The 26058-nt window shown below is 42.0% G+C and overlaps 1 protein-coding gene across 2 annotated transcripts in view; it reads left to right on the top strand.

Annotated features, from left to right (window-relative positions):
• The first annotated feature begins 12393 nt into the window (after positions 1 to 12393).
• Positions 12394 to 26058, top strand: part of TMEM51 (transmembrane protein 51) — an 82691-nt gene continuing 69026 nt past the window's right edge. The window contains exon 1 of one of the 2 annotated variants that reach the window (XM_074218382.1): positions 12394 to 12581. The gene's annotated coding sequence lies outside the window, so the exon portion shown is untranslated. Of the gene's footprint in view, positions 12582 to 13100; positions 13562 to 26058 lie in introns of those variants that run through there. The other variant, XM_074218383.1, reaches the window with a different exon arrangement.

The following is a 26058-nucleotide window of genomic DNA, read 5'->3' as shown; positions in this document are numbered from 1 at the left end:
ACTAACTGACCCATGAGGAAATATAGGCCTCATTCATTCATTAAACACTTATTTAGCAACTATTCTATGCTGAGTATTATAGTTATCAGGTCAGTGAGCTTACCATATGCCAAATTCTGTCCTAAGTCTAAAAATACAGAAAAAAGCAAAAAAAAAAAGTCCCTGTCCTCAAGAAGCTAACATGCTACAGGGAGGAGACAATATGAATATTAAGTAGTCTATACAAGATTGGTTGGTTCTTGACCTTCATTATTGAAGAAGACCCAAATGACATCACTATACTAGAGTCATGGTACAGCTTGCCCACCTGTGACTGATCAGACCAACATGAGTTTGAAATGCTCTATCACATGGACAAATAGTCTTTAAATCTATGCATCTTGTATTTCTTTTGCTCTGTGCACGATATAAAGAGAGTAGATGCTGATGGGAGAGGTCCAGGGTTTAGATGAGACACAGCCACTGCCCTCATGGACATCTCTCAGTCATTGCCCTTACTATCTAGCATAGGGAAAGGGAAAATAAGACACCAACCTATATAACTAAAATTATAATTTTACCTAACTGTTTTTAGAATGCACAGATTTTTGGCAGTTTCCAAAGAATTGTTTCATAACCTTCATAAGAATCATAGAAGATGAGGCTTATTATACCTATTATGCAACTGAGGAAACTAAAAGTCAAAGAAATCCAGGGTCACAGGATCATATAGTTAATAAATGTCTGAAAGGGGACTCAAAACTAGGTCTTCCAAACTCTCCATCCAGTCCTCTATACTAAATTATGCTGGGTCTCTGGTACAAAAGTCATGTATCCCAAATTACACATACACCTAATACTGCTTCTAATTGGTTCTGATGAACCAGGACTTTGTCAAATTGTTCCAGAGGGATAATGCTACAAATGAGAGGAAAGGCAGGTTACTGGGTGATATTCTGGTCAGGAAGAACTGGGTTCTAATTTCCTACTCAGCCCCCCCCCCCCAACTGGGTTATTATAGACAAATCTTTTCATCTCTTAAATTTTGATCGTCCTTTGGGCTCATATGCAAAATATTTCTCAATGGTCTTCCTCTTATTTCTCTGTTTGCTCATTTTCCCAGCCTGTGCCTGTTTTGGGGTGCTTCCTGAGCTTTTGGGACACTCCCACAAGGGTCTCAGTGTGTGAGGCTCTGTCCTCCCTCCTGGTCTGTGAATGACCATAAGTGCCCCCCTCTGCCACGGGGCTGTGGTGGGAGGGACCCTGCTGTTTTCTGGGGGGGGGGGCCCAGACTGTGATCAGGATCTGAATGTGGTCAGAGCCCCAGAGTCCTGTTCCAGGGGCAGAGGACAGAGCTCTGCTGTCTCTCTCTCTTTTCACTCCCTTCCCTCAGCTCAATGGGCTCGAGCCCTGGGGGCTCCTGCTTACCAGCTCCGCCTGCTTCTGTTTCCTGGTCTGGGCTGCAGAAAGACCAAGCTGCTAGCTGTGTGCCCCGAGAGCTGGGCTCCACGTGCTCGCTCTGGCAGAGGTCCCCCGCTGTTCCCCCACTTTGTGGCGGTGTTACCCGGGGTGCAGCTCAGGAGACTGCCCCGCTGCTGTTAGCCAGGGCTCCCAGCACCCTGGGGCTGCCTCTGGGAGGCAGGCTGCCCCTCCGACCCGACCCCGGGGAGCAGAGCCTTTATGCTCTTTTCCAGGTTACCTTGAGTAGGAGAACTGCCTCCCTGGGTCCCTTTGTGGGTTCTGTCTCTCGAAAGTTTAATTAGAGTCCTTAGTTTCAAGTTTTATCAGAGAGCACCTAAGACTGATCCCTTCTTGTCGCCATCTTGGCTCCTATCTTAAATTTTGAAAAGTGAAGATTATTAATCTAGTATAAACTTTTTTCCCTAAAGATTTTATTTATTTTGAGTTTCACAATTTTCCCCCTAATCTTGCTTCCCTCCCCCCCACCCCCCACAGAAGGCAATTTGCCAGTCTTTACATTGTTTCCATGGTGTACATTGATCCAAACTGAATGTGATGAGAGAGAAATCATATCCTTAAGGAAGAAAAATAAAGTATAAGAGATAGCAAAATTACATAATAAGATAATGGCTTTTTTTCTCTAAATTGAAGGTAATAGTCTTTGGTCTTTGTTCAAACTCCACAATTCTTTCTCTGGATACAGATGGTATTCTCCATCTCAGATAGCCCTAATTGTCACTGATTGTTGCACTGATGGGATGAGTAAGTCCATCAAGGTTGGTCCTCACCCCCCATGTTGCTGTTAGGGTGTACAGTGTTTTTCTGGTTCTGCTCATCTCTCTCAGCATCAGTTCATGCAAATCCCTCCAGGCTTCCCTGACTTCCCACCCCTCCTGGTCTCTAATAGAGCAATAGTATTCCATGACATACATATACAACAGTTTGCTAAGCCATTCCCCAATTGAAGGACATTTACTTGATTTCCAATTCTTTGCCACCACAAACAGGGCTGCTATGAATTCAGGGTATAGACCCAGTAGTGGTATTGCTGGATCAAAGGGTATAGCATAAACTTTCTTACAGGATTGTTGTAAGGAAAGTATTTTTAAAATGTAGAACATGTAAGATTTGAAGCTTCCTATCACAATTAACACTATCCTATCCTATTTAGGATAATCCTGAAGAAGCAAGGAGGTAGTTTTATAATGTCAATGGCTTAAACCCCCACCAGTGTGTTTCTCTCCCAGATCACCTGCTAAAAATCATAGAGTCAGCAAGATTTAAGTAGTTTTTTTAAAAGGGTTTATATCATTTATTTAAATACAGTAGAACCTCAGTTTATGAGTAACCTGGTTTACGTATGCTTCCCTGGATAAGAAAAAAATTTTCACAAAATTTGTCTTGCAGGACAAACAAAAATTTGTAGTACAAACATTATGTTTGTTCGAGCCACAAATAATTTTATGACAATACAGTGCCACATTTCTGTGAAGTTATGAAAAAAAACCCTATCAAAAACAAGTGTCATGGGGCAGCTAGGTGGTATTATGGAGACAGTACCCGCCCTGGAGTCAGGAGGACCTGAGTTCAAATTTGGCTTCAGACTCTTAATAATTACCTAGCTGTGTGACCTTGGGCAAGTCACTTAACTCCATTGCCTTGGGTGAAAAAAACAAATATCCTTAGATTCCTAGTCAGAGGTGAACATAAAGAAAAAAAAATCAATGAGTCAAAACATGAAAGTGATTCTAAAAAGCAAAAAATAAGTGAAGGCAGTAGTGTTAGTCTTATTTTTTAGTGAACGTAGCATCAGATAGAACACTCCTGATGTTGAAATCCCTGATGTTCTCATGGAAGGAGATTCTCCTTCCAAGTAATAATCCTTCCTCCTCCTCCTCCCTTTCCTCTCTTCATGCCTCTCTTCTCAAAGGTAAAGTACAGGTTATTTTGTTTTATTTTTGGTTTATATTGTATACTAATTATTGCTATTATATTTCAGGTATGTTTAAGAACAAAAAACTTCCTTAAATTCATAAATAATGATTTTTATATGAACATTTTTGGAGATCATTATTTTCTATGGGAAATTTCACTTTGCAATACGAACAAATTGCATTATGTACAGAATCTCAGAATGAATTAAATTCATCAATTGAGGTTCTACTGCATGTATATTCTCAAAAAACCCTATGGGATTCTATCCAAGAAGTATATACATAGTCCAGGGGAAAGTGAGTTCAAGCTTAGAGAGCTCATTTGTGACCAAGGGAGTAAGTAGCTCAGTTATTGGTTGCTAGAAGTTCTCTTTTTCCATTGATGAGATGGCTGAGATCATGTGAAGCAGGCAAAGTTCAGTCAAAGTGGGGGGCAGGGTAGGAGAAAGGGAAAAGACTACCTGATTGAGGTCAAAGCTGAGATCTCTTCTCCCCAGCTTCCAGAGGGTTGCTTCTTAGGGGGTTCAGCTAGAATTCTACTCTCACTTCAGTTTCTGGAATTTCCTCCTAACAACAATGATAGTAATAGTTAGCACTTATATTGCATGTATATAAACTTAAAGTTTGCAAAAGCACTTTACAAATATTTCCTAATTTTATCCTCTGAACAATTTGAACTCATCTTCCTGACTCCAGGTCCAGAACTCTATTCATGGTGCCCTTAAACTGCCAATTCTTTACCCTCCTCAACTCAACTGATAATTATATAATTATGCACAATATTATAATTCACCATAATTCAACAATAATATAATTCCTCAATCATTCTAAATAATTCATATATAATCACTTATATTTATATAGTACTAGGTACTGTGCTATGCACTTTCCAATTATTATTTTATTTGATCTTTACAACCACCCTGGGATATAGGTACTGTTATGATTCTCATTTTACAGATGAGGAAACTGAGGCAAACAGGGTTAAGTGTTTTACTCAGGATCATAGAACTAGAAGGGCATACAAGTAGATTTCAACTCAAGTCCTCCTGGCCCCAGGTCTAGCACTCTACTCACTGTGCCTTCCATAAATGATCACTGTAATATGGTCAAGATTACTCAGGAAGCTCCTTTTGCCCTTAGTTTAGATTTTTTTTCCCCCAGAAAGTGGATTGATCACTTTCAGTCTTCCTCAGCTTAGAAACAGGGTTTTTTTTTTAATCTATAACTGAATTCCTGAGCCTCTGAAGAATAAAAGGAGCCTTCTTTGAAATCACAAGGAAGAAGACAAATAACAGAATGAGAAGGTTCTTTTTGTCTTTCTTGTCCTTGTCCTCAAAATGCCACAAGCTTAAAAAAAACGTAGCAGAATCAAATGAATGGCAAGAATGGTCCCAAGAAGCAAGAGAAACAAAGGTGGTTGTATCTCTGTGGATTTGAACTATATTTTGGATGCATTAAATGTAATGTAGCAGCACTGAGTCTGGAGTCAGGAAAGATGAGTTCAAGTCTTTCAAATTCTTTTGGCAAATCACATAATCATTTGCCTCAGTTTCCTCATCTGTAAAACAAGTTGGAGGAGTAAATGACAAACCATCTTTGCCAAAAGAAACCAAATGGAGTTAGATATAACTATAACTAAACAACAACAAATTGTTTTTTGCAGGTTAAGTGACTTGCCCAAGGCCACGCAGCTAAGTAAATATTAAGTGTTTGAGGCAGGATTTGATCTCATGTCCTACAAACTCCAAGGCCAGTACTCTATCCATTGCACCACCAAGCTGCCCTACAGTGAATCTTTTTTAAAAAAATAGAAAATGAGTGGTTAGAAATGGAGTTGTTAAAAATGGAATCTGCAAAATTACAGAATGTATGGATCTATGTGTTTGGTGGGGTATTATAACTTATTAATACTTTTTTTTAGGCTCAGATCAAGCATTTGCTTTTTACTTGAGACTTTTCTTGACCCTCCCCCCATTCCCTTCAATAATTAACACACCTATACACATCTCAGTTATTTTAGTTTTTATTTTACATCTCTTGTTTTGACATGACTGTGTTCATGGTGTTTTCCATTGGTGGAATTCAAACTCCTTGACTGACAGTGGAAAGGCTCATTTTTTTGACTTTCAATCTCCAGTGTCTGAAATGAGCAAGGGAGACATTTCATAAATATTTCTTGAATAATGGACTAAATACAATCTATCGCAGAATTACTTTGGCTTTTTTCCAGTCATATAAAATTATCACTAACCACTCCCCCCTCTCAATTTACAGGTGAGAGAGTTGGGGCCCAAAGAAGGTAGAAGTGACTTGCCCAAGGTCACACAGGTCCCAGATAGAAACCAGAACCAGATCTCTTCCCCTAACACCACCCCCTCTCCTTAAATGTTGCTTTAAAACGGTAACAGCCTCTTCTCAGTAAACTCCCCTCCTATCTTTAGCCCTTGAAGAACAATTCCTCACCACTGCTTTTGAACTTCAGTTGGCCACTTACTAGGCAGAAGATTTGAAAATGACTCCTTTCTGAAGCAAAAAATTGAGCAAGTCCAAACTTGACATACGACTAGAACTATTCTTTTGGCTCAGCTTTGGCTGTGGGCAGTGACTCTCAATTTTTTCCAAGTCTGAGGACCACCCAAATAGTTTTACTATTAGAAATTCATATTGGGGGAAAAAAAACCCTGATACCATGAATTCAGCATTGCTTTTTAAATTATTATTATTAATATTATTGCATTTTAATGACATTGATGATGCATTAAAATAGTTGTATTGTACAAGACCTGTTTTTTAATCAGAAAGAATGTTAATTTATTATACTGAGTCATCTTGCAGTCTGTTGACACCAATAAAGATCAAAATAACAATCTTGGTGTACATAAGGAATCAAGGACCCTGTGTAATAACCTTCCAATAAACAAAGAATAATAGTTTGTCTTAATGGGGCACTTTAAGGTTTGCAGAAATCCTTTAGGCTTCTAGTATCTTCCTTTTCCAAACCTTCCCCCCACAATTCTAATTCTTCTAAAACTATGACTGTGTCACTCCCCTGCTCAATAAGTTTCAGTGACTCCCTATTGCCTCCAGGGTAAAATATATATTTCTCTGTTTGGTATTTAAAGTCCTTCTTAACCCAGAATTTCAGACTCACTTTACTTTATTCTTTTTTTCAAACATTGAGCTCAAAAGGCCTGTTGATAAGTTCCATTTCTACCTCTGCCTCTTGGATTGTGTGTGAACTGGAGCCAGGGTCTCTAAGCTGTTTGACACAGTTAGTATAGGTGACCGATATGTGAATTCTAACAGCCTTAGTTTCATGGGAAAGAATAAAAAAGTCACAGAAACCGTGGTTTCTACCTACAAGGCCTGAAAGAAAAAATTGGTTATTGTAAGAGTTAACGGATGGGTGGACAAGCATAAAGACCCTCACTATAGATTGTTAAGGGAGTATATCGAAAAACATTACTTACACAGAAAATATAAAAAACTTTCCATTAAAAGAATTGCTTAATTAATAACTTTAAATGAATTAACAATTATACAATGTAGTAATAAACAAGGTAACAGACAGGTTGAGGTCATCATGGTCTGAGTAGGGATAAAAAAATCAATTAACTATATGATTATTAATTAAACTTGTAATCACATGATTAAAACTTGTAACCACATGAATTATATGATTGATGAAAATTGTACACTTTTGTAACAGAGGAAATGATCTTAGCTTGCTTTTCTGAGACTATAAAAATAAATCCAAGAGGTTGACAGTCAGTCAACCTGCTCCTGCCTTTAACCCCTGTGTTGACTCAACTCATTTCCCCGACTCTATCCCTCCTGTCAGGTTCCAAGGACCCTGCAGAGGCTGGACCCCAGAAGACTGGTGCCACGAACAGGGACTTGACTCCCTTTTCTTAGCAAGATAGATAGGTTTCTGCTCGGGGAATCTGCAGGCCCCCGATGAAAGTTATATCAGGCAAGAAAGGGCAGTAATCTTAAGAACATCATGGGTAATAATAAAAGTAGGTAGAGTCCTTTTTATTGAAATTTTGACTCATTTATTACATAAAAGAAGAATCAAGGTTTCTAAGGTCCAAGTCACTAGATTCATCTCATTCATGCATAATTGCTGTCCTTGGTTTCCTGAAAGTGGATCTATAGATCTTGATATTTGGCAAAATGTAGGAGAAGATATCAGAAAGTATTATATAGAATAAGGGCCAGAGAAAGTTCCCACAGATGTGTTTAGTTTAATGGAGCCTGGTCAAGGACACTCTCAAACCTGACCATGAAATTACAAAAATAAGTACTAAGTTATCATCTGCAGTTTGTGGTGCAACTGAGGAAACTCCTTTATTTTTTTTTTAGATTTTTCAAGGCAATGGGGTTAAGTGGCTTGCCCAAGGCCACATGACTAGGTAATTATTAAGTGTCTGAGGGTGGATTTGAACCCAGGTACTCCTGACTCCAAGGCTGGTGCTCTATTCACTGCGCCACCTAGCTGCCCTGGAAACTCCTTTATTAATAATATCTAGAAATAACTCAAGGGCATCTCTCCAAGATCAGCCTGAGGTAGCTCCTCCTCCTTGATGATTTAACTCCTGAGGAAGTGGAGGATCTGGAAGATGAAGCAGCTTAGAGACCCTGGCTCCCAACATCAGAATAGTGAAAGGGAGAGTAAAATAGTAAAATAGTAAAATAGATTCAAGGGATCTTAGAATTCTGCCCCTGTTCCTAATACCCTAGAGTAGGTCATTTAACTTTTCTGAGACTCAGTTTCTTCATCTGTAAAAGGAGAAGATTAGAAATAGATTACCTCTAGATTCCCTATTAGTGATTAATCTGATGATTTCATATCCTATGCTCCTTATCTTTTCAATCTCTAGGGTGGTGGCACAGTACATGGAATGTTAGGCCTGGAGTCAAGAAGACCTAAGTTCAAATCCTGCCTCAGATACTTACTAGGTGTGTGACTTACCCTGGGTAAGTCATTTAGTCCTGTTTGCCTCATTTGCCTCTTCATCTGTAAAATGAACTAAAGAAGGAAATGGAAAACTACTTCAGTATCTTGGCCAAGGAAACCCCCAAAGAAGTCACTAAGAGCCCAACTGAATAACAACTGCCCCTAGGTGGTGCAGCGAATAAAGTGTTGTGTCCAGTGGCGGGAAGACTTGAGTTCAAAATCTGTCTCAAACACTTACTAGCTGTGTGACCCTGGCCAAGTCTTTCTGACCCCAGGCTAGGGCTGCATCCACTATACCACCTAGCTGCCCTTCCTTTTGTCCAGTGCATTCTATTTTGAAGCTCAATAACCAGGCTTACTCAAAATACATTGAGGTCCCAAAGGACTGCTCCTGGGTACAACATTAAGGCCACATAATCACTGAGTATGCAACATGGACATGGTGTCTCACAATTCTCCTTGCTCTGTCTCTAGCACAATTTCTCATTTGCTGTCCTCTTGTACAAGGCTAATAATAACAATGACAGTAATAATAGCTAGCATTTGAATAGTGCTTTAAAGTTTACAAATTTATAAATATTGCCCCATTTTATCCTCACCACAACTCAGAGAAGGTAGGAACTATTATTATCCCCATGTTTAATGGATGAGGAAACTGAGGCAGATAGCCTAAGTTAAGTGATTGTCCAAGGTCACACTGTTGGTAAATGTCTGTGACCATATTTGCATTACACTGGAAAGGACCTCAGAGATCTGAGTCCAAGTATCTCCTTTTACAAAGGAAGAAACTAAGGCCCAGAGAGGGGGGCAGCTGAATCAGATCCAAAGAAAAGCAACCAGTATGGTGAATGAACAGGACACTATGTCAAAGAGGGATTGGAAAGAGAGGGAAAGGAGAGAAAGGAATTTGCATTTCTGTAGCATCTATAATGGGCAGACTTTGTACAACTCCACTGTACTTAAATCCAATTTACCTATAAGTCAAGATGTTATCTCATGATGTCACTTGTCCTCTTAGAAAGCAAAGGACATACAACAAAGGCTATTTGACAGATACAGTGCTATTATCTCCTCTGATCTTCAAAACAATCTTTCAAGGTAGGTGTTGCTCTCCTTACTACCATTTTAAGAAGCATAAGTAAACAGAGATTAAGCAACTTGCCCAGGATCAAACAGTAAGTATCTGCCTTAAATGTTGCCCAGGCAGACTTTAAAATCAATTCTTCCTTTTTTTTTATAGATAGTATTTTTTCCAATTACATATAAAGAGAGTTTTCAACATTCATTTTTTTTATTTTTTGGTTTTTGCAAGGCAAAGGGGTTAAGTGACTTGCCCAAGGTCATACAGATAGGTAATTATTAAGTGCCTGAAGTCAGATTTGAACTCTGACTCCAGGGCCAATGCTCCCACTGAATTTTTAAAATAAAACTTTGTTACATATTTCCCCCTCCCTTCCTCCATTCCCAAGATTGCAAGCATCTGATATAGGTTATACATGTGCAGTCATGTAAACATATTTCCTCATTAGTCATGGTGGGAAAGAAGAAACAGAACAAAAGAGAAAAGCCACCAAAAATAAAAAAGTGAAAATTGAATATTTTGATCTGCATTCAGATTCCATAGTTCTTTCTCTGGATGTGATTAGTATTTTCTATCATGAGTGTTTTGGAATGGTCTTGCATCATTGTGTTGCTGAGAAGAACTAAGTCTATTATAGTTGATCATTGTCCAATGTTACTGTTATTGAGTGCAATGTTGTCTTGGTTCTGCTCGTTTCACTCAGTATCAGTTCATGTAAGTCTTTCCAAGTTTTTCTGAAATCTGCCTGCTCATGATTTCTTACAACACAATAGTATTTCTTTACATTACATATAATACAATTTCTTCAGCCATTTCCCAATGGATGGGCATTCCCTCAATTTCCAGTATTTTGCCATCACAGAAAGAGCTGCTATAAATATTTTTGTACTTGAGAGTCTACTCCCCTTTTTTAAGATTTCTTTGGGATACAGACTTATTACTAGTGGTATTGCTGGATCAAAGGATATGCCCAAGTTTGGTTGCCCTTTGGACATATGAACTGGCTCTTTTTGACTTCAGGCCCAACCTTCTAAGTCTTATGCCTCCTAGCTACCTCTGTGAAGGAGGAACTAGGAATATTTAGTGATAGAATCAAAGGATTATAAATCTAGAGATGGTAGGCACCTGAGAGACCATCCAAGTCCAGTCCTCTCATTTTATAGATGAGGAAAATGAGGCCCATGTAAGTTAAATGACTTGCTTAAAGTCACAATGATGTTAAGGATTTTTACCAGGGTTAGTGTCTGAAGCTGTATTCAAACTTAGGTTTTCCTGAGGCAGCTAGGTAGCACAAGGGCTGGAGTCAGAAAGACTAGAGTTCAAATCCAGTTTCAGACTCTTACTAGCTGTATCAACCCTGGTGGCCCCATGCATTACTGAAGGAAATAGCAAGTCATTCCAGTATATTTGCCAAGGAAATCCCAAATGAGATCGTGAAAACCCAAACACAACTGAGATAACTGAGCAACAATAACTACTTCCTGAGTCCAAGTCTATCCAATACTGCCTCAGAGCTCTTAACAGAGATGCCACCCTGCGATGATGATGCTATTTGTCCTTCATTCTCAAAGAAGACCATGACATCAGGGGAAGGTGATACCATGACAAGCATGTGAACTGGATGTGAGTGAGGGAGTGCTGTGCTAAGTCACCAGCCTCACTTTCTCTTCCAGAGTCATCTGGATCCAGTGGCCAGATGTGAATCAGATCTGGAAGACTGGATGTGAGGCAATCAGGGTTGATGACTTATCTAGCATTACACAACTAATAAGTGTCAAGTGTCTGAGGTTGGATTCAAACCCTTGTCCTCCTAACTCCAAGGCCAGTACTCTAGCACCCATACCTAGCTTCCCATGTCTACACATCCACACATATTTAAACATCCACACACCATCCACATCCACACACATACGTTAAATGTTACTCCTGTCTTCCTGACTCCAAGGCCAGTGTACCTAGTGGCCCTCTGATGTAATGAGCTGATCACTAAGAATTATCAAGTAAAAAGGACCAAGTGACCACTTAGGAGGAATATTATCGATAGCCAGGTGACCAAAGCCTTGGATTTTAGCATTCTTTTGGACTTAGTAAATCCAGGAGGTATTCAATAGGATCTTCGATTTCAAAAGGACCCGTATCTGGAATCCTAAACTTCCTTCTTTTCTAGATGTCCCAGAAACGTATTTTACAGGTACCCCAGAATCTTACTCTGCAGCTGTCCCGGGCAGATGAACTGAATCTCAGAGAGCGGGAAATGACTTGGATCAATCACATTGGTTGTATAACGATGAACTAAGCACCAAGTGCCCTTCTGATCCCAGGGTACCCACTAACCCCGGGAAATGCTTGCTGGTGGACTCGGACCAGCAGATCTTGGGGACCCCTTCCAGATCTGTCCATTCTGCTTGTCCACGGCCCCACGGGAGCCCAAATTCCGACCCGTTTCTCTGACTCCAAAGTCAGCTTCCAGACACCAGGCTCCCTCTAAGGGCTCCATTGAGATCAGGAACCGGTTGGCTTTGATTTTTTCCCTTTATCTGGCCAACAACATCAGACCCTTAGTGGGCGCTCATTGAATGAGGGAGCGGATGAGGGAGTGAAGCCAGGACACATCGTTCTAAGATGGGGAGCGCCTCTGACAGGGGGCGGTTCAAATGACACCCTCGGCTCCTGGGGCTCCGGGCAGGGGTCATGCCAAGGGAGGCCTTCACCCTGGGCCCCACGCCCCCCAGGGGAGGATGCAAAGGAAGGAGGCGCCCCCTCCCCAAGATGCAGGAGCTCTTCTCCACTCCCCGGCCCCCTCCTCGCCCATAGCAGGAGGCTCTAGGACCCGGGCAGGACAGAGGAGGGTAGGGCAGGGCCGGGCCGGCAGGCGGGGCGTTCGGGAGGCCCCGGGGCCGCTGGAGGGGCGTGGGGCTGGGAGGAGGACTAGAGCAGGCCGGTTTTCTAGGCTGCTTCCTCCTTCTCCTCCTCCTCCACCCATCAATCACCTCTCTCTCGCTTACATCCACTCCCACACTGCCATCCCCCCTGCCCGCGGCGGGAAGCAGGGGCTGGGCCGCCCGGAGGGCTGCGCCCCAAGTCCAGCTAAGGTGATCGAGGTGGGGAGGAGGAGCCCCGGCAGCGATCGCGACCCGACCTGCCCGGGCCGACCGTAACACAGGTGAGCACCCCGCCAGGTAGAGCCCCGCCACCCGATCGGGCCGGGCAGAGCCCGCGGAGCCCTCGCCCGCACCCCTCGCTGCCGGCCACCTCCCCGATCCCCGCGGTTGCCACTCTGCTTGGGGGTCCTAGGCTCACTGGTCCCCCCTTGCCTCTCTCCTTCGTTCGGGTTTGTTGGGGCTCCCCGCCTCGTCCCGGAGCGCCCCGGCCACGCCCCCCTCCGTGGCTGGGCTGAACCCGGTGCATGGAGTCCCCCTTCCTCTGCAGGGCTGCGCCGACCCCCCCCCCCCCCCGTACTGGTGAGAGGGAGGCTTTGGGGGCATCTCCTCGGACCTCCCTAGCCCCCGACTCCCCATCCAGTCCCTTCTCGTCCGTCCGATCGCCTCTCACCCCAGCCCCCGGGGGGCCTCCCCTGGGGTGCTCGCCAGCCCCCTGGCCAGGGACTTTACCGAGGCACTCAGCACCCCACCCATCCCCCACCTTCTCCCCGCCTTCCTTAGCGGAGGCTATGCAGGAGGGCCCCGCTGCTCCCCCCTACTCCCTGCCCTCCCCCACCTCGGGGCCCGGGATCTGGAGATCCCACCCCGCTTCCAGCCACCGAGCTCCGCCCGCCTGGGTGGTGAGTCTTCCTCTCCGCTCTGGGCTTCAGAGATAGCAGGGCACAAGTTTCGATTTCTTGTGGGAGGGCTTTGGGGTCGAGGAGTCCTGTAGTTAGTGCAGAGAGGCACGGACTGGGGTGAGCACATGGGCAAAGGGGCCTGGGCACGGCAGGCAGGGGCTGAGGGACCAGAGACAGGCAGGGCATCTTGAAAATCAGCTCCAAGAGTTCCAGCCATTGTCCTAGGAGAGGAGGGTATGCTGCAAATTGGGCCAGCTCCTCCCTCTGTTGTCTGGAAGCCCCAACACCTGGGATTGGATTTACTGCTCTGGGACCTTGGACAAGTCGTTTCCCTGAGGTTCCTCGGTTTCCTGGATGAGACTGTAAGTTCTCTTCCAGGTCGCCTCTGAATTTTGGCAACATAGGAGGCATTGTCTGAGTGGAAACTCCCCAGGGTCTGAAGGAACTCATCCTTGCCACCCAAGGGGCCTGGGTCATTGCCGAGGTTCGCTGCTTGAGGGCAGATAGGTTATGCATTAATAAAAGGCAGTGCAGGGGCAGGCCTTAGGCTGGCATAGTTCCTGCCCCGTAATTTACAACCCGGGTGCTTGTAACTGCTGCCCAGGACTGGTGTTAGGCCACCCTAAGGCCTTTGGCTCCAGCTGGTTTCACCAAAACCCCTCTGCTGTTAGAGAAATCATGTTTTCACAGGTGGCTGTTTTCAAAACTCTCCCATGGGGAACATAGGGCTGGGCAGAGAAAAGCTTTGCCAGCAGACTGGACTCTTCTCTCAGGCACCTCTGGTAAAGTGACTTTGGAGTCATAGGACCTGGGTTCAAAGATGCCTCTGCTGCCATTTCTCTGATCTTGTACAGAATGGGCAGCTAGGTGGTGCAATGGTTAGAGCAACGACTTTGGAGTCAGGAAGATGGGAGTTCAAATCCAGACTCAGACACTTGCCAGGGACTAGCTGTGTGGTCTTGGGCAAGTCACTTAACCCTGATTGCTCTACATCTAGGGTCATCAAGCCAGGTGGCTTGATTCTTATCTGACCACTGGTCCCAGGTGACTCCAGAGGAGAAAGTGAGGCTGGTGACTTAGCACAGCCCCTTCACTCAATCCAGTTCCTAGGCTTGTCATGGCACCACCTCCCTGATGTCATGAAGAGTAAACAATCATCAATCTGGTACAAGTCACTGTTGGGGCTTAAGTTGGCTCTTATGGAAAATGAGGAAGTTGGGACCTCTGAAGTCCTTTGCATCTGGAATTCTGTGAGTGTAATTCCGAGATATGTGAGTTTAAGGGGTTAATATTAGAGATGAGAGACACCTTAGAGATCATCCAGCCTTTTGTTGGTTTTGTTCAATGGTGTCCAATTCTGTCATCCAATTTGGGTTTTTTTTTGCAAAGATACTGGGGTGGTTTGCTCTTTCATTCTCTAGCTCCTTTTATGGATGAGGAAACTGAGGCAAAAGGGATTAAGTAACTTGTCCAGGGTCACACAGCAAGAAAGAGTCTGAGTCCAGATTTGAACTCAGGAAGATAGATCTTCCTGCCTCCAAACCTGGTGACTTTCCTCTGGGACACCTAGATATCCTGAAGACAATATGCTGAGTCCTATCATGAAATTATAAAGAGACTATAGTGGCAGCTAGGTGGCACAGTGGATAAAGCACCAGGCCCTGGAGTCAGGAGTACCTGAGTTCAAATCTGGCCTCAGACACTTAATAATTACCTAGCTGTGTGGTCTTAGGCAAGCTACTTAACCTCATTGACTTGCAAAAATAATAATTAATAATAATAATAATAAAATAAAGAGACTATGCACTCCTGTAGTAATTTAGAATGACACATGCTTTGGAATGGCCCAATCCCCATCATTTTATAGCAGAAGAGGTAGTCTTCCCCAGGGCCCCATAGGTAATAAGTGACTGTCCTATAGGTAAGGATTTGAACTCAGAGCTTTTGACTCCAAATTTAATGCATTTTCTATAGTATTTCTCATGGAAGAAAGGCACCTACTCCAAATGGTCTGAAATTCAAGACCCTAATGAAAAAAAAATTAAACTTAGAAGTGACCTTAAGAGGTAGACCTTTTCCTGGTGGTTGTAGTCAAAATCAAAGAATTGACAAAGATTCAGTTGCTGGTCTTTTTAGAAAAGTTTCCAGAAGTACTTCTTTGGGGTGCTGTAACCCATTCCCAAGTGGTTGGTTTACCTGCTCTTGGCCACTGACTTCCCCCATTTCTTTTTTCTTTTTTTAAAAATTGTTATTTATTTAAGGCAATGAGGTTGAGTGACTTGCCCAAGGTCACACAGCTAGGCGATTATTACGTGTCTGAGGTCTGATTTGAATTCAGATCCTCCTGAGTCCAGGGCCAGTGCTCTATCCACTGCGCCACCTAGCTGCCCCCCCTTCCCCCATTTCTGAGCTGTCACAATGTTGGTGAATCCACTTTCTAGTTTTCCCCTTATACAAATATATTTTACTCACAAGCTATTTCTTTGAAGGCCATATCTAAGATTTTTTTTTCCAGCCCACATGAGTATGAGCCAAGAGAACTCTGGACCTGGTTAGTTTAGTGGGTGTAGCCCCAAGAAGACAGAGAAGCAGGCAAGAGGGATTTCCCACTTGAGCCATCTTTGTACATTTTCTTCTAATATTTTGCCAACAGTGCTTAAGTTTCCCTTTTAGCCATTTCTAAGACATGTCAACAGTTACTTCCAGGATACCAAGAATTCTTTCACTTCTGAGATTGTTTTAAAAAAAAAATACCGCACAATATAAAAATTAGGGGGTGGGAGTGGTTCAGTGAAAGAATTTTGGATTTGGAGTCAGAAGATCTGGGTTAGGATCCTACTTTTGACTACTTCTGTGGCCTTATTTAACTGCTGTGGGCCTCAGTTTCCTTATCAGATCTGGGTGAGATCAGAAAGCATTAAACAAAGCCTGCAGCCCAGGTGCACCCAAAGTAGATGAAAATGTAACTGGGAACTATTTAACAAAAGAAAAATACAACAAAACATAGACAAATACATTTTAAAACTAAATCAATATTCAATCTACAGGATCCTTAGGTACAAGATTAGGAGACCTCATTTCTGTAGTTTGTTTGACATTACTGTTGTTAGAGGACTTCTGGGGTTCCTTGCAACTCAAAATCTGTCATTCTCTAATCCAAGTGAAAATAGGCTTGATTCCATTTTAGGGGGCAAATACCTTGGCCACCTGTTTGCAGTCAGTGAAGTCTCTTGAACAGGGGACAGATTTTGTTCATTCCATAATCTTAGAGACAAGGCTTAAACCCCAAGTCACCCATTCCACCCAAATAAGAAGATAGGAAGAGGTGGTATAGGGTGTTGCAAAGAAAACTGACATGGTTGTGAGACCTGAATTTGAATTCTGATTTTTCCCCTTTTTGCCCTGCGGGATTGTGCCTAAGTTACTTCCCTCTCTGGGCTTCTGTTTTCTCATCTAGAAAATGAGAGGGTTAGATAAGATGACCTTTAATGTTATTAGTTCTAGGATCCTATGAAGTAAACTAACCATTGAAGCTCTGAAATTCTGGTTTTAACAAAGACTGAAATATAAATGACTGCTACTGAACCCTTTCTTGGGAGGAGAGTTTGGGAAGAAAGGAGAGTCACCAAGGTACCTTGCTAGGGGTAAACATAATCTCCAAGAAATAGGTAAAATATGAGAGAAAAGGGAGGACTATTGACTTGGTCCATTGGTGCAGTAATGACACATTGCTTTATGGTTTGCCAAATGCTTTCCTTATAACCATTCAAGGAGTGTGATTATTATTTTTGTCCTAGTTTGTCAGATGAGGAAACTGAGGAACAGAGGTAAAGGGACTTGCCTCCAGGCACAAAGCTAATAAATGTTATCTATGAGGTAGATGGTACAGTGGGAAGAACTCTGTTGCTCTAATCAGAGGAAATGGGTTCAAATTTGGCTTGTTAACGTGAGACACTGGGTAAATCACTTCACCTTCCTGGTCCTCAGTTTCCTCTTCTATCAAATGATTAGGTTGAGCTAGTGGTCTTTTCCTGTTCTAGTTCTATGTCCTATTCTTTTCAAGTTGAAATAACTAATTGTAGATAAACTATGGACCTGAAAGAATCAGTCAATAGACATCTATTAAGAAGGATGGGCAGGGGTGGCTGGGTGGTGCAGTGGATAGAGCAGTGTGACCTTGGGCAAGTCACTTAATCCCATTGCCTTGCAAAAAAACAAAACCAAAAGAAAGAAGGATCACCTGTGTTATTTGATGCAAGAAAATATAATTTTATTATGAAATAAGCATTGTCATCTCACTATCTCTAGTTTTTCTCCCTGATGTATGAGGGGAAAGTCCACTTTGTCAATTGATACAGCATGGTTCTTTGAGGTATTCTTAAATCCTTGTTGCAGGGCAGCAGTTCAGTTAAACAGTAGATAGAGGACCTAAAATCAGGAAGACCCAGGTTTGAATTTGCTCTCAGATCCTTACTACCTGTGTAACTCTGGACAAGTCACTTCACCCTGTTTGCCTCAGTTTCCTCATCTACAAAAAGAGTTGGAGAAGGAAATAGTAAACCACTCTGGTATCCTTGCCAAGAAAACCCCAGATGGGGTCATGAAGAGTTAAATGTAATTGAAATGACAACACCAACAGTCTATGGCTAATAAAATGCTTACCATTTACCCTCTAGTCCATTTGTGCTAAGGGAAAAAAAAAACCACCATCTCCCCTTTTGAGAAGTTTGCTTTCTATTTAGGGAAACAATATCCGTGAATAAGTATATGCAAAATAAATACAAAGTAGGGAGAGCACTTGGAGCCAGGGGAATGAGGAAGGATGGAGAAGATGGTGTTTGAATATTCTTGAAGGAAGAGAGGAATTGTTAAGAGGAAGAGGTAAAGAGGGAGCAATTTCCAGGTATGGGAGGAAGGCAAATCCAAAGTCAAGGGGTTGGGAAGGGAGATAGAGTGGTGAATGCAAGGCCATCATCAGGCCAGTCTGGCTAAATCCAAAAGTTTGGAAAGGGAAGTATTGTATAACAAGGTAGGGGTAGAAGGTTTGGGGGGCGGCAACCCTATTTGAACATAGTGCATTTATGTTCAACTGATCTCATAATTAAGCCTGGAAGAAATTTTAGAAATCCTCTAATTGATCCTTCTTTAATCAAGTCTCTCCTCCCCATCCTCCCCCAGATATTTCCCTTACTGTTGATACAGGGCTTGTGGGTGGGGAGAAGCAGGCTGCCCAAGGCTCTGGATGTTTTTTCCCTTCTAGTATGAAAGAACCAGCAACAGGAGAGTTACTTTAAAAGGCTAAAGCTGCCAGTTGGAGAACTCCTGGGCAATGCCCAGATTAACATTCACTACTTGTCAGAGTCAATTCCCCAGAGGCTAGTTCAGTGGAAGGAATGCTTGCTTGGAAATCAGGGGAAAGAGATTTAAAGGCTGTCTCTGCCCACTGACTACTTTTCTCTGTCTCTCACTACTTCTCTCTGGGCTTATCTATCTAAAATAATAGAGATGAATTAGAGGACCTATCTAGCTCTAATTCTGTGATTCTCATTTTGGGCAAATCAAGATAAAATAAAGGGGGTTGCTGATGCTCAGACAGCAAGCCTCAGGGGTAGAATTTGAAACCAGGTTCTCTGACTCGTGGACCGCCCTTCCTTCCTGGACTTGGTGTCAGGAGATATTTCAACTCTGGCATTGAGTTCTTGTGACTAGTAACTGTGTGAAAGATGGTTTTCTCGTCTATAAATGGAATAATGACAATTGATTAATCTGGGTATGTAAAGTCCTCTATGACTTCAAGGTAATATGCAGGTGGCCCTGGACTCTCAGAGATTATGCTTGTGCTCAAAATCTGTCCTTTCCCATTGACCCCCTAGAGGCTTTGAGTGTGAGTCTGGAAATGTGTCCATCCACCAAATGACCAAGATAGCTCAGTTTTGAAAACCTTAGTCCATAGGATGGGTGCAGAGTGGTAAGATTTCCAGCCCCAGTTGCTCTCAGAGACATTCACCTATGTTAAAAGAGGCTTATGATCTGCATTGTTAGAGAGTCAAAAATTACAAGTCCTTGTAGTTAGATATTGATGGCATAGATGTGGACAGTTGTCAAGGTAGTGACAGTGTTAACTCCTGTAGGAAGGATAATTTGGAGGTTCCTTGACACTACTGTCCTTAGAGAACTTCTGGGGTTCCTTGCAACTCAAAATCTGTTATTCTATAATCCAAGTGAAAATAGGCTTGATTCTATTTTTAGGGGGCAAATACCTTGGCCACCTGTTTGCAATCAGTGAAGTCTCTTGAACAGGGGACAGATTTTGTTCATTCCATAATCTTAGAGACAAGGCTTAAACCCCAAGTCACCCATTCCACCCAAAAAAGAAGCTTTCCAAGATTGGAAGAAATGGTCTAGGGTGTTGCAAAGAAAACCGACATGGTCATGAGACCTGAATTTGAATTCTGATTTATTTTCCCCTTTTGCCTGTGGGATTGGGGGTAAGCCACTTCCCCTAAAGCTCCCAGAATCCAGCCCTTCCCAATTCTTGCCTGGTTGTTACCAACAATAGAGCAAACCTTCCCCAAGCTCCCCTGGTATTCTCGGGAGTGTCTTAGGTTACAACTCTACTTCAAACCAAATATTCCACCCTCCCATCCTTTCTTCCTCAAATTCTAAGATTTAGCTCATCTTCTCCAACAGTCACCCCTATTTTCAACTTCTAACTTTCAATACTTAGAGCTCATCTCTGACATATAATAGGCACTTAATAAATGTTTATTGAAATCAAACTCCTCCTTGGGGTAGGAGGGTCATGAGAAAGCCCTAGATGTGAGACCAGGGGAATAGACCCTAAGTACTTAACTTTTGTATTGACCTTGGACATATTAGTTTCCCTTATTTTTCTCCTTGGAAGAAATGGACTTGCTCTAAATGACCTTTAAGGTCTGTCCCAGCTTGAAATCTCTATGATTCTCAGAGCCATACCTTCCTCATCGATATAATGGGGACAATGGAATCTATACTAGCCATCTCTCAGGGTTAGTTGTGGGGGAGGAAGTGCTTTGTAAGAAAGCCTTAAAAGCTATAGAAATAAGAGGCTGTTTATGTTTTTGGATTAAATTGGTGCAGAGAGCTCCTGATGGGGAAATTTCTGAAACCAATATAGAGACTCCCCTCCTCAGAAATTTGTGGTCTTCCATTTGCAAGGGACCAACAGCTAATATACTAAGCAGACTTTAGAAGCCCAGGTATGTGCAGGTAGTCTCTGACTACCTTTTATTTAATGATAGCCCTAAAAAATGATCATTTTTTCCTTCTTCTTCAATCTCCAGTAAATTCCAGTAACTGAGGTCAGGAAATTGAGTAGAGGTAAAACCTGGGCTTCCCCCGTCTCTGATTTACTGAAAAATGGGATAAAGATCACCAGGCTTTTGAAGAAGCAGTGAAGATGGGGGTGTTATTTTATAAGGTGAGCTTGTGATTTGTGGCCAAAGGATCTGCACTCAGTTTTCTATTCATCCCCTTTTAGCTTTGTTTTTTGATTATTCAATTCAGAAAATCCTAGTGAATTAGCTTTTTTTTTGGCTAGGCAACTGGGATTAAGTGAAACAGGATCACACAGCCAATAAGTATTAAATGTCTAAGACAGAATTTGAACTCAGATCCTCCTGATTCCAGGGCTGGTGCTCAAGCCACTGCACCTAAGTCATCTGTCTCCAAATGTTATGCTGTCTCTGCTCCAATGAGTCATAATTAAGTCGATTTTTTAAAAAGTCATAAAACAAATAATAAACAAAATAGATATTTTCCGTATCATTGGCCACATTTAGGATGACTAATCTCCTCCATTAGCATGGACTTCTGCTGCAAACTAGTAAATGTATATTAAGGCATTTGGGGAGCATAATGGATAGAGCAATGGATCTGGAGTTGAGAAGACTCATTGTGAATTCCAGTTTGGCCTCAGACACTTACTAGCTGTGTGACCTCAGGCAAGTCCCTTAGTTCTCTGTCTCAGTTTTCCCATCTGTCAAATGAATTGGAGAAGGAAATGATGAACTGCTCCCTTATTTTTACCAAGAAAACCCCAAATGGGGTCACAGAGTCACATATGACTGAAAATGACAATTGAACAACAACCACAACAAAGTACATATATATATATATATTTTTTTTTTTGGATTTTTGAAGGCAATGGGGTTAAGTGGCTTGCCCAAGGCCACACAGCTAGGTAATTATTAAGTGTCTGAGGTCCGGATTTGAACCCAGGTACTCCTGACTCCAAGGCCAGTGCTCTATCCACTGCGCCACCTAGATGACCCCACAACAAAGTATATTAAGATTCTTTTTTTTGTTTTAGGTTTTTGCAAGACAGTGGGGTTAAGTGTCTGAGGCTGGATTTGAACTCAGGTACTCCTGACTCCAGGGCCAGTGCTCTATCCACTGCACCGCCTAGCCACCCCCTTAAGATTCATTTTTAAGGGAGTCAGACAAGACTGAAAAATGACTGAACAACAATAAAAAGTGTATATTAAGCTTCACTTTTAAGGAAAAAGAGATACAAAGACAAAAAATAAAGCAGACCCTGTTGATGACAGCTAGGTAGTACAGTGGTTAGAAGTCCTGTAGTCAGGAAGACCCAAGTTAAAATCCAATTTGAGACACCAGCTGTTTAACCTTAAGTAAGTCACTTAACCACCATTTGCCTCAGTTTCCCTCATCTGTAAAACGAGGGAAGTGAGTTGACTTCTGAAAGCCCTTCTAATTTTAGACCTCTGATTTTGCCTTGCTCAGGATTGCATAGCTAAGTATCAGAGGAAGGATTCCTATCTGCACCTCCCAAATAGGAGTCTAGTGCTCTTTCCATAGTGCCATCTTGACTCTGAGGAGATGGCAGAGACCCCATGAATCTAATAAACATAGTATGTCTACCAAAGGAAGAAGAGATGGATACCAGCAGCAAAAATCAGCAACACCAGGGTGACTTGGGAAGAGAACTCGATTTAGAACCAGGGATTTAGTTTTAGATCCACCTTCTGTAGCATGCTATCTATGTTATCAGAGGCAAGCCATTTCCTTTCCCTGGGACCTCTGTTTTCTCATCATAATGTGAAGGATTTGACCTAAAGTGGTCCTGGCTTTTATTCTTGAACTCTTCAAAAACCAGGTGAAGAATGTCTTATAATGGAGAGTTTATAGGTGGAAGAGACCTGAAATATTTGTCCAACCTCTTTTTTTTATTGTTGAAAAAAAAAGGAAGAAGGAAACTGAAACCCAGGGAAGAGAATGTAGGTCCCTTGTCTCATCAGGAAATGTGCTTTCTTAGCCACAGTCCTTGGAGAATTTGTATTCCAGGCCAACTTCACTTAGCAGTTTCCTAAATTTGAGAATGCTACCTCAGAATTGAGCAATGAGCTCTCTGACCTTTGAGGTGATGACTATCAGGAAATGGACAGGAGTGAGATAGGACAAGAACACTTGCCTCCCATTTTCCTCTAGTTTACTTCCCATTTCTCTTTACCTGAGAGTCAGCATGGTATCATGGACAAAGAACTTGTCTTGAAGCCAGGTAAACCTGGGTTCAAGTCCTGACTCTTGCCTTCTAGGTTCTGTGATACTTGAGAAGTCAGCTCACCTGTTACATAGTAATCACTATGTGGAGGAGTTAGGAGGTACAGTGGCTCAGTCACTGGCCTTGGAGTCAGGAGGATGGGCATTCAAATCTGCCTCAGACACTTGACACTTACCAGCTGTGTGACCTTGGGCAAGTTACTTAACTCTGATTGCCTCACATCTAGGACCACCTCCATTCATCCTGATCTATGTCTGGACACTGGACCCTGATGGTTCCAGAGGAGGAAGTGAGGCTGGTGACTTGGTACAGCCCCCTCACTCAAATCCAGTTCATGTGCTTGTCATGGCATCATCTTCCTGATGTCTGGTCTTCTTTAAGAAGGAAAGACAAACATCATCATCTTTCACTAATAAACATTTGTTGACTAACAAACTGAGAACCTCTCCTTGATCTGGGAAATTCTAAAACTGTTAAATTGTAGGAACAAGTTCTAATCTGCATTGGTAGAGGGATCTGTCTTAACTAGGAACTTCCTAGACTAATGAAATCCTTCTCCTCTCCTTCATATACCTAGATTCTAGTCAAAAGTGACCTGCTTGCTTTTCCCAAAATTGACATTCAATCATCTGGAAAAGATTGTAGATACCTGGTCCTACCCCTGCTTTTTACGGAGGTAAATGGTAGATCTGGGTTTAGAAACCAAGGCCCTGAGATGATAAATTCCTTCAGAACAGTGAATTTTTCATTTTGTATTAAAGGCAGCTACATGGTCTGGTGGACCTGGAGTCAGGAAGATATGAGTTTGAATTAGATCTCATTACCCTCATCAGTTTTGCAACCCTGGGTAAATCACTTAACCTATATTTGTCTGTTTCCTTATATATATAATATAATATGGCATGAAATATAAAACATAAATATAACACAATATAATTAATGTATCACAAATATGTTAACAATAATATATTATAATAATTATATATAATATATTATAAATAGAACATGATATAATAATAATAACACCTACCTCCCAGGATTGTTATGAAAATAAAATGTGATGATATTTGTAAATTACTTAGAGCAGTCAGGGACATAGTAGGTAATTTTTAATGCTTTTTTTCTTCCCTCTTTTTCATGTGATCCCCCCCCCCCCATTTCCACTCCATATATATATCATATATATATATATATATATATAAAATTTGTCTTCTTCCATTAAAATGTGAGCTCTTTAAGAACAGGGACCAGGATTTTGCCTTTCTTTATATCCCCAGGGTTTGTAATTAGTATTTAATTCCTTTAATAAATATTTGTTAACTGATTGATTTCAATCACACAGGGGATTCCATATGAGGAAAGTGACTCCACCAGTGCAGACTAGCAATTGCAATTTATAGTTTTAGAGCAGGGGTGGGGTACATCTGACCCTTAGGTAGTATGAGGCCAATAAAATCATTTGGTCTGGCGCTGTCCCAGGAACCACAGGTGGAACTTGAAATTCAATAAATTTAGTAGTTTTTTTAGGGATGAATGAATTAAATGTTTGACCAAATATAGCAGGCTCATTTTTAAGTTGACAATTTTGTATGGCCTGTGAATAATGTTCTAAATATCCAAGTCATCTTTGACAGAATAAAGGTTTCCCCATTCCTATTTTAAAGGATTACTGGAGGCCTTGAGAGATGATCACCCAACTACTATGCCTTAAAACACAATCTTCTTGACTCTGAAGTCAGCTCTCTAACCACCATGCTTGCTGCCTCTCCTAAGACTGGATGAATGTAGGGGCAGCTAGCTGGTGCAGGCTTTGGAGTCAGGAGGACCCGAGTTCAAATTCAACCTCAGATACTTAATAATTACCTAGCTGTGTGGCCTTGGGCAAGTCACTTAACCCCATTGCCTTGCAAAAATGAAAGAAAAACTACTTGATGAATGTTTACTGAATCTAAATTCAGTCTGGGCATTGCCCTCAGGTTGCCAATTCCCTTTTCTTCTCAATGGCAGATTCTTAGAATATTTAGTTTTCTTCAGCAATCAGCTCAAGGGTCAATTTTTCCCCTAATTAGGGCTCTTTCCCTTCTTTATCCTGTATCTATCCATTTATATTTTGTATTTTCCCTCCCCCGCAAGACTGTGTATTCTTGGGGGCAGGGTCAAGCTCATTTTTTGTCTCCCCCACTAAAGAGATTACAGAAAATATCTGTGAAGTCCTAGAAAAATCATTGATTTCAAAGGTTGTTGCAGTTTGCCAATTCAAGTTGCTTCAGCTTAGTTCATCCACCTAACACCATATCACAAGTAGTGGCTTTCAGCGCTGAACCTGAGAGTTATTTGGACGGCAAAAATACAAAAAGATCCAATGGAGTCTCCAAGATTTAAAATTAATTGAGAAATTAATTCTGGCACCCTGACACTTGCCCATAGTAGGAACTTAAATGCTTATAGGTTGTATCTTCATCATTAGGGACTGTGGCCATTTCTCAAAGGAAGGGAGTTTCCCTTGGGTACCATAAAAGTCAGTAGGCTCTTGCCTTTGGGGACTATTACAATTTTGCCATCTTGTGCCCAGTCTGCCAGGAAAGATGTCCAAGCCCTAATTGTCATAGTGTGGATATGGTTTGTTGATATTTACTGAGGTACAGTCACTCAAACTTCCCCCTTTCGGGTTGGCATTAGGAGACCACTAATGATATAACAGCATGATTAATTACAATTTGGAACCTACCAGTGATGGTTGGGATTGCCTTTGAGTAATTATTGTTTTGAAAACAGTGATGGAGCCTGAAAAATACCAACACTTCAGGGTAAACAATCTCTCACCATCTGCCTTCCATTTGATTTTGCTATGCTAGCTTGATTTGCTTGGGCTGGGCATAGCAAGGAAGGGAGGAAAAAGGGAACTGGGTTTGTAGATTGAAATATTCCAGCTTGGTTATAATACTCCAACATGGCAGCTTTTTGAATACTTCAAGAGAGGCCTACTAGAGAGGTAGCTTCCAGTATGAAAATTCACTCCACCAGGCAGACCAGCAAATTGTCTTCAGGAGAATTGCCTGGGAACACTGAAAGAGTGAGTTATCTGTCTCTGCACCCAGATAGTATTTGCCAGAGGCAGGACTCTATCTCATGTATTCCAGCCTCTGAGGCTGGCTCTCTCCTACCAGACCAAGATGCTTTTGTGGGTTTCCAACAGGCATTAAAAAATGAGAAGTCACTTTAGGTGGCAGGACTTTTTCAAAATTTGGGGGTCATAAACTTAGTCCTTCCTTGGTTGTGCCCTTTTCCACATAGTGG

Source organism: Macrotis lagotis, chromosome 1 (assembly GCF_037893015.1).
Source record: "Macrotis lagotis isolate mMagLag1 chromosome 1, bilby.v1.9.chrom.fasta, whole genome shotgun sequence".
Taxonomy (NCBI): domain Eukaryota; kingdom Metazoa; phylum Chordata; class Mammalia; order Peramelemorphia; family Peramelidae; genus Macrotis; species Macrotis lagotis.
The sequence above is the reverse complement of the archived record's forward strand: the minus strand, read 5'-3'. Positions and strand labels throughout refer to the sequence as shown.